The sequence below is a fragment of the Patagioenas fasciata genome, chromosome 25 (genome assembly GCF_037038585.1).
Source record: "Patagioenas fasciata isolate bPatFas1 chromosome 25, bPatFas1.hap1, whole genome shotgun sequence".
In the NCBI taxonomy this organism is placed as follows: domain Eukaryota; kingdom Metazoa; phylum Chordata; class Aves; order Columbiformes; family Columbidae; genus Patagioenas; species Patagioenas fasciata.
In genome coordinates, this window is record NC_092544.1 from 2,136,207 (window position 1) to 2,142,809 (window position 6,603).

Genomic DNA, 6,603 nt, shown 5'->3' on the forward strand with positions numbered 1-6,603 from the left:
TATTCATACACTGTCCCCCGGAGCAGAGGAACAGGAGCCACCGCGCTGTCAGCAGATCCTCCATCTGATGTTTGCAGGTTGTAACGGACCTTTTTTCTTCATAGGTGCGAATAATAATAACACCATCCAGAGCCTGCCCGCCCCTTTCCTGCTGCTGTCAGGGTGACAAGAGCACGCACACCAAGCCCTGACAGCGGATTCCTTCCTCCCCGGCCACCGGCTCACGATGCGCTCCCATGCACGGCCTGTTAAGCTCAGTTTAAATGGAATACCACAGCAAAACGCCTTTCCAAAGGGGATGATAAATCAATGCTAAAATCTATTTTGCCTAATAACGCAATTAGACGTTCTAGCAGGGGAGAAGACGCTATTTTGAATGCAATCCAACGTGAACTGCTCCTCTCCAGTCTTGCTCTCCAAACCTGCTCTGACTAATCCAATCTGAGCCGCTGGGTTAGGACGGCTCATGGCTCAGGGCAGGGGCGGTTTTGTACGTGAGAGCTCTGCCTGCGGGTCTGTGTAGTTTGATGCTAATTTGAGGTAATGAATTGTACTTAAAAGTCATAATCTCCAGTTCGGCGACCTCTCATCTGCAGCTTCAGAGATTTACAAAAGGTTTAGTGCAAACTCACTCTGTGTGAGAGCTTGCTCTTGTGATTAGTAGTGATGAAGGGCAACGCCGCATGATTATTTCATAACTCTCAGAAATGCAAGGAGGTTTTTTCCCCCTCTTTCCTTGCCTTCTTTAAAGGGAAGCAGCAGCAGAGCTGTGCAGGGGGAGCAGGGATGCAGCGCAGTGCTGGGAGATCAGACGGCGCCGCACGCGCCGATGCTGCCGCGCTGCCCCAGCACGGTAAACCAGGCCTACAAACGTGATGTCCCGGAGCAAAACCACCTCTTTCGGGGTTACGAAGGCTGAGTTGTCCCTGAGGAGCCTCTCTGCTGCAAAAGGAGAAGCTGGGAAGTGGTTTGCCTGAGGACAAGGAGGGCCTTAAGCTGAGCTTAATGACTCTGCCGCAGTTGCCCAGCCCAGGACCCCCAGCCAGGCTGCAACCCCAGTGCTGCTGGAGATGAGGACCCAGCCCTGGCTGAACCCACGACCTGTTCTCAAAGGGGACACATTCAGATGCTGAAAATGGAGCAGGTGCTCCTCAGGAGGATGAGATTCCCACTGGCATTTGAACGAGGGACTCTTTGCATCCCCTAAAGTGCAATGGTCGGGCGCTAGGGACCTGGGAGAGAAGGCTCTTCATTTGAATGCAGGTCTTAATGATAATGGCAGCATATGGCGAGCGACATTTCAAAGCATTTAAACCTCACCAAGGCACAGGTAGGCTCCCCAGATGTAAAATATTCTGCCTGCTGCATTAGAAAATGCGAGCGAGACGGAAAATCCAGCAGTGACAATGCTGGGAGTTAGAAAAGAGAAAATGGCTTAGTAAATTATACCAGAGTTCAGACATTTAAGTGTCTTAAGAGTGCATTTCCCTGACAGCCGAACATTTCCTTTAAGTCTCATCATCTTGTAACAAATTAAAGGCAAACAAGCATTCATCAGAAGGGAATATTCTCAATTGTTAGAGCAAATTGACTTTAGATTATTGCTGGAGATGGAGCGGGGAAGGAGGGCAGCGGTGCATGCAGGGGGACGGGCAGAGCAGCAGGGTCTGTCTGCTTGTCCGTCTGTCCATGTAGCCGGTTATCACCGTCTCTGCTCCTCGTCAGCTCTCCGCTTGTTAACGTGGTCAAGCAAATCAACAGCGGGTTGTTGTTTCTTTCCTTTTTTTACCATTACAGAACAGCCAAGATCCGAGTGGGTGAAAAATGACAGATGAGCGGCAACAAATCCTCCAGAATCATAAAAAGATACCAGAGGGGGGGAAAAAAAGACGACTTTTTTAGTGTGATTGTGCAGAAAATCAATAAAGCAGCACTACGAGGCGGCGCTGCAGATAACAAGCAGATTATATCAGTTTTCACGGAACATATTGTTTGGCAGGCAGAACGCTCTCAGAGGCTGTAATGGTGCATCATAAAGTTTAAGTTAGTGTTGCTGGCTCCGAGATTTAAATAAAACCTGAATCCTGACATTTTGGACGGCTATTATTTATTCAATAGATGTCAAACCTTAGCAGGTTCAGTTTGAGAGTGGGAGAAGCTCCGCGTGGAGGGGATGGATCGTGACTTTATCTTTGGGTGAGTGTTCCCCCAAAACTGGCTTGGGGGACACAGAAAATCCCCACAGCACAATCTCCACCCAGCCCCGCTGGGTCAGACAGGCCGAGGATTAACGGGATGGGCTAATTACCGCAGGGCTCCACGGTTCACCCACCGATCACACCAATCGATGCCGTGCCGATGACAGAGGAGACACCGGCTCACCATGAGCGTTGACCTTCCCCCCTCCCTCCATCATCCGGGACACCGGATCAATACCATAAGTATTATTGGTGCTTAAAGTCAAGCGGTTTCAATCCACCCATCTGAAATGCTATTATTTTTTCTCCACAGGACATGTTTTTAATAGGCCCGTTGCCAATTGCAGGCAGTTGCAGAGAGCTCGCTCTATGCTAATTGCAAAGCTAATTGTTCTTATTGCAAAACCCATTATATAGCACAGTTATATTGCAGTTAACGAGATGTTTGGATTAAATGCCTCACTAAAAGTCAATAAAAACAAATTTGCTTGACTATTCCTTTAATTTTTCAGATGCAGTGCTAATACACTGTTAATTCTCCCTAAAGGACTGGATTCATTAAACTACTTAAAGCAGGACTAATCCATATATATAGTGCAAAGGCACTAAAGCAGGGGGTGCAGCAGCAGGCACGCGGTACCGGGGGGCGTTTGATGGCGCAATTGCCAAAGGGGCGAGTGGTTGCCCAGCAGAGCTGGCCCAGCATGGGGGGTTCCCGGTGGGTGCTGCAGGATCAACCAACCCCCCGTTGCAGCAGAGATGGGACAAGCGGGAAGGAACCCCCCAAAATAATGGGAGCATCGGGCTCGCAGGGACTCACCACGGGGAACTCCAAGTAGAAAAGCCTCGTTTCACCTGTAATGAACTACAAAAAATGAATAAATGCCTTTTATACCAACTTGCCTCGCAAAAGCCCCTTCCTGCTCTGTCTCGCCGCGTGTGCCCCGTGGGACGCTGCCCTTGGGGTTTCTCCTGCTGCGTGAACACAGAGCTGGAGCTGAGCTCCTGTTGGGTTGCACGGAGATTCAGGCCGGGTGGGCAGGGATGCAGGGTTTCTGCACAAGGAGCGTTTTCAAAAGCGAATGCAAACCCATCTGGTGATTACTGAGAATATTTTAAATAGAAGTGGATGTGTGAAGGAAATCCTCCCGTCTCGCTTCCCCTGGCACAGGCGCCTGACTCGCTGCCAAGCACGATACGGCAGAATTACGCCTTTACATACGAACAGAGGAGCGAGAAGCTGAAAAGCAGAATAAAGGGGCACTCAACGTCCTATTGCCTGAGATGAGGGTGTTCTTGGTGACTTGACGGCTGAATTAGCGAACCTGAGCACCAAGTGAACCAGCAGAATTGGCGCATACCGGTATCAGGTATCATTGCTGTTTTTAGAGGACCAGATGCCAAGCACCACCTTCCCGCAGCGGAGTCACCGGGGCCGGCTGGAGCGTCCCCGAGTGCCACCACCCATTGCTGCCCTGCACATCCCGGGGTGCTTCGGGGCTTCTTTGTTCTAGGCCAGACTTATTGCAGCTCTGCAAATGGGCTCTTAAAAACTAATGACGCTAATTCGCAGCGCTGAGCCCGCTACGCGGGGAGGTGCAGCGCGCGGCTCGGGGACTTCAAAGTGTGCAGCGGGATAAACAAGATGACAAGGAACCATGAAAGGCGCAACATGAAATGAGACTTAACGAGAGTTCAGAGTCATTACCTAGATCAAAGTTAGGCAGGACATAGGGATATTTGGAACGGGGCAGCAGGAGCGGGGAGCGCGGGGGCGCCCATGGGGGGCAGAGCCACCAGCACCGCGCCGGCTCCACCAGTAAACTACACCACAATTAAAACCCGAGAAATACCAGTAGGGATCTCCAGCACACACTGCTGTGTGCACCGGAGGGGACGGAGGGCGGTGAGGGAGCAGGACAGCTGCTTTGAATATGCTGTAAATCAATTTAAACCCCAGAAAGCAGGATCCCGGTGCACCTCGCCCTTCAAATTCATGATGGAAATTGCTGCATTTTGCAAGTCGCTATTGTTTCTACGAGTTATAGGGCACCGCTGGAGAAAGCCGAGCTCTGAAAGGCTTCCCACCATGTTTTAGATTTTATTCTGGAACTTAGTCCAATAACAAGAGAAAGGAAAATAAAAAACGAACTTTAAAAATCCCCCAAGGTTAAGACTGCACTGAAAACCATTCCCAGAGCCCAGTTCCCGCTCCAACTGGGAAAAGACAAGGAGCAATAAATCACGACCGCAAGGCAAATGGCAGCAATTAGAGTCCTCTCCTCTCCGAGGCCGCCTGTCTCCAGCCCCGGCTGGGCCGCGGCCGCCCGCCCATCGCCCAGCACCGGCAGGGCTGCGCTGTATAGTTTGCATTAATTAATTAGCTAACGATGCCGAAGCGCTCTGACCAGCTCGGCGCTTGTCCCAGGCACAGGATCGGAGGGGGTGCCGGGTCTGGCGGCTCCCTGGGTGGCACCCGGGGACCAGGAGGGACCAAAGGGCTCTCGAGAGGTGAGAAACCTCCGCGCCAGCGGGACCGTGTCGTGCGGTGGCATCTCCCGTGTCCCCATCGCCACTCCTCACCGCCTTGCCAAGAAACGAGCTTCTGTTCCACAGGACTAATCTTCGGTTTCATTAAGAGCAGCGCTTCATTACTAAATTTTTAACCAGGGGAAGCTCCCCAGTCCATTACTGCCTTCCTCCCACGTTTATTAAAGCAATAACTTTGGTTCTAAAAGGGACACGTCTCCCTTGAGCTCTCTCACACCTCGGTGCCCTGATTAAAACAAATAAATTAGAGACTGAGCAGCTCTCTTGCTTCAAAGGAGCGTAAATTGGGCGGCTCGAAATCCTGGGGAAAGCCAGACGGTGAGACGCTCCGAGATGGGTCTGCAGGTGACCGCAGGTGAGATGAGGATGAAGGTGGAGCTGGAGCAGCTCCAGCTCTGCACCCTTGGTGGACGTTGTGATTACAATGTCATTGTCACCATCTGTTGCAGAGAAGGGCTCTGCAGGGCACCCTGCGGATGGCCCAGCTCCCTCCACCACAGCCCATGGGGAGCAGCTGCTCCCGCATCCCTCCCATGTTCCAGCATCCTATAGGGAAACTATTGCTTTAGCTACATTTGAAATCTTCTTGCTTTAATTTCACTTCAGCAGCACAATGTAATCCATTTCACCAGGCAGCACGGGCATGAGTTAGCCCGACTGTCTCGGGAGACCCTGGCTCCTCTCGCAGCTCCTGCTGTCTTGGTGGAAAAAAAGGCACATTTAAGGCTGGATGGCTTAAAATCACAGAATCATTGAAGCTGGAAAAGACCCTTCAAATTACCAAACTTCATCATGCAGCCGCTCCACAGCCAATGTCTTTGGCACACATGTGCTCTCTGCACCTTTAACCTGATCGCTCTTCCAAGATGATTAACAAATTATTTAGAAAACACACGTAACCAGCGCCCACAAGGATTTCTCAGCAGCACAATGCTTAACGTTACCGCTGTGCATCAAATGGCGCGGAAATCATCTGCACAATAACGTCCCGTGTGTTTTGAGGGGTGCCAATCCATCACTGGCATATCCCTTTACTTCTGCTTTATTTCTTACTTCTAAAAAGCTGTGTCATTATTTATCGCTCCTATTTCAACACTGTGAAAGCTTAATGGACGTTTTAAGGCCGGTGCTGCTCAGATGTACCAACACCAGCCTCGGCACGGCTGCCCTTTTATTATTTTCTATATCGTGCATAAATACTGACTGACATCACGGGAAATTCGTAAATCAGAGTCCTCGCAAAGGGGCTGCAAAGTGCAGGGGTCCCAGCCACTGCGCCGGGACAGACGGACGGACAGCAGCGGGTCACCGTGGTCCCTGTGTCTGACAGACAGATCGGGGATTTGTATGAACTGTTTTCTAATCTTAAGCTGCTAAATCATGGCCAAGCTCCCCTCTTCTATTTTGTGTCTACAAACGCAGTCAAGTGCTGATGAGATGAAGATTTAATGTCGAGCAAGAGGGAACAACTGTCGGGAATCAAAACGCTCATCAGAGCGCAAGATCGAGGGGGAGCACGCGGGAGAAAACGAGTCCCATTGGAAATGCTGACGCCGGTTGCTTCCCGCTGCCTCAGGCAGATGAGTGACCCCCCCAGCACAGCCCGTGGGGCACAGACCCCAGAGCTGGGGGGCATTAAACCCACCTTGGTGCTCCCTGGGCTTTTCTGCCTTTTTTTATTGCACATTTCAGTCTACAAGTCTGGAAAAATGGAATTCGGTGCTTGGCCTGTTCTGGTAGTTTTACACTAAACTGTATTCTTGCTGAGGTTCCTATACGCATTTGTATATATGCGTTATACACATGTATACGTGCACCCAGCCTCACCCAGGCCAGCAGCGATCGCTGCCGCCTC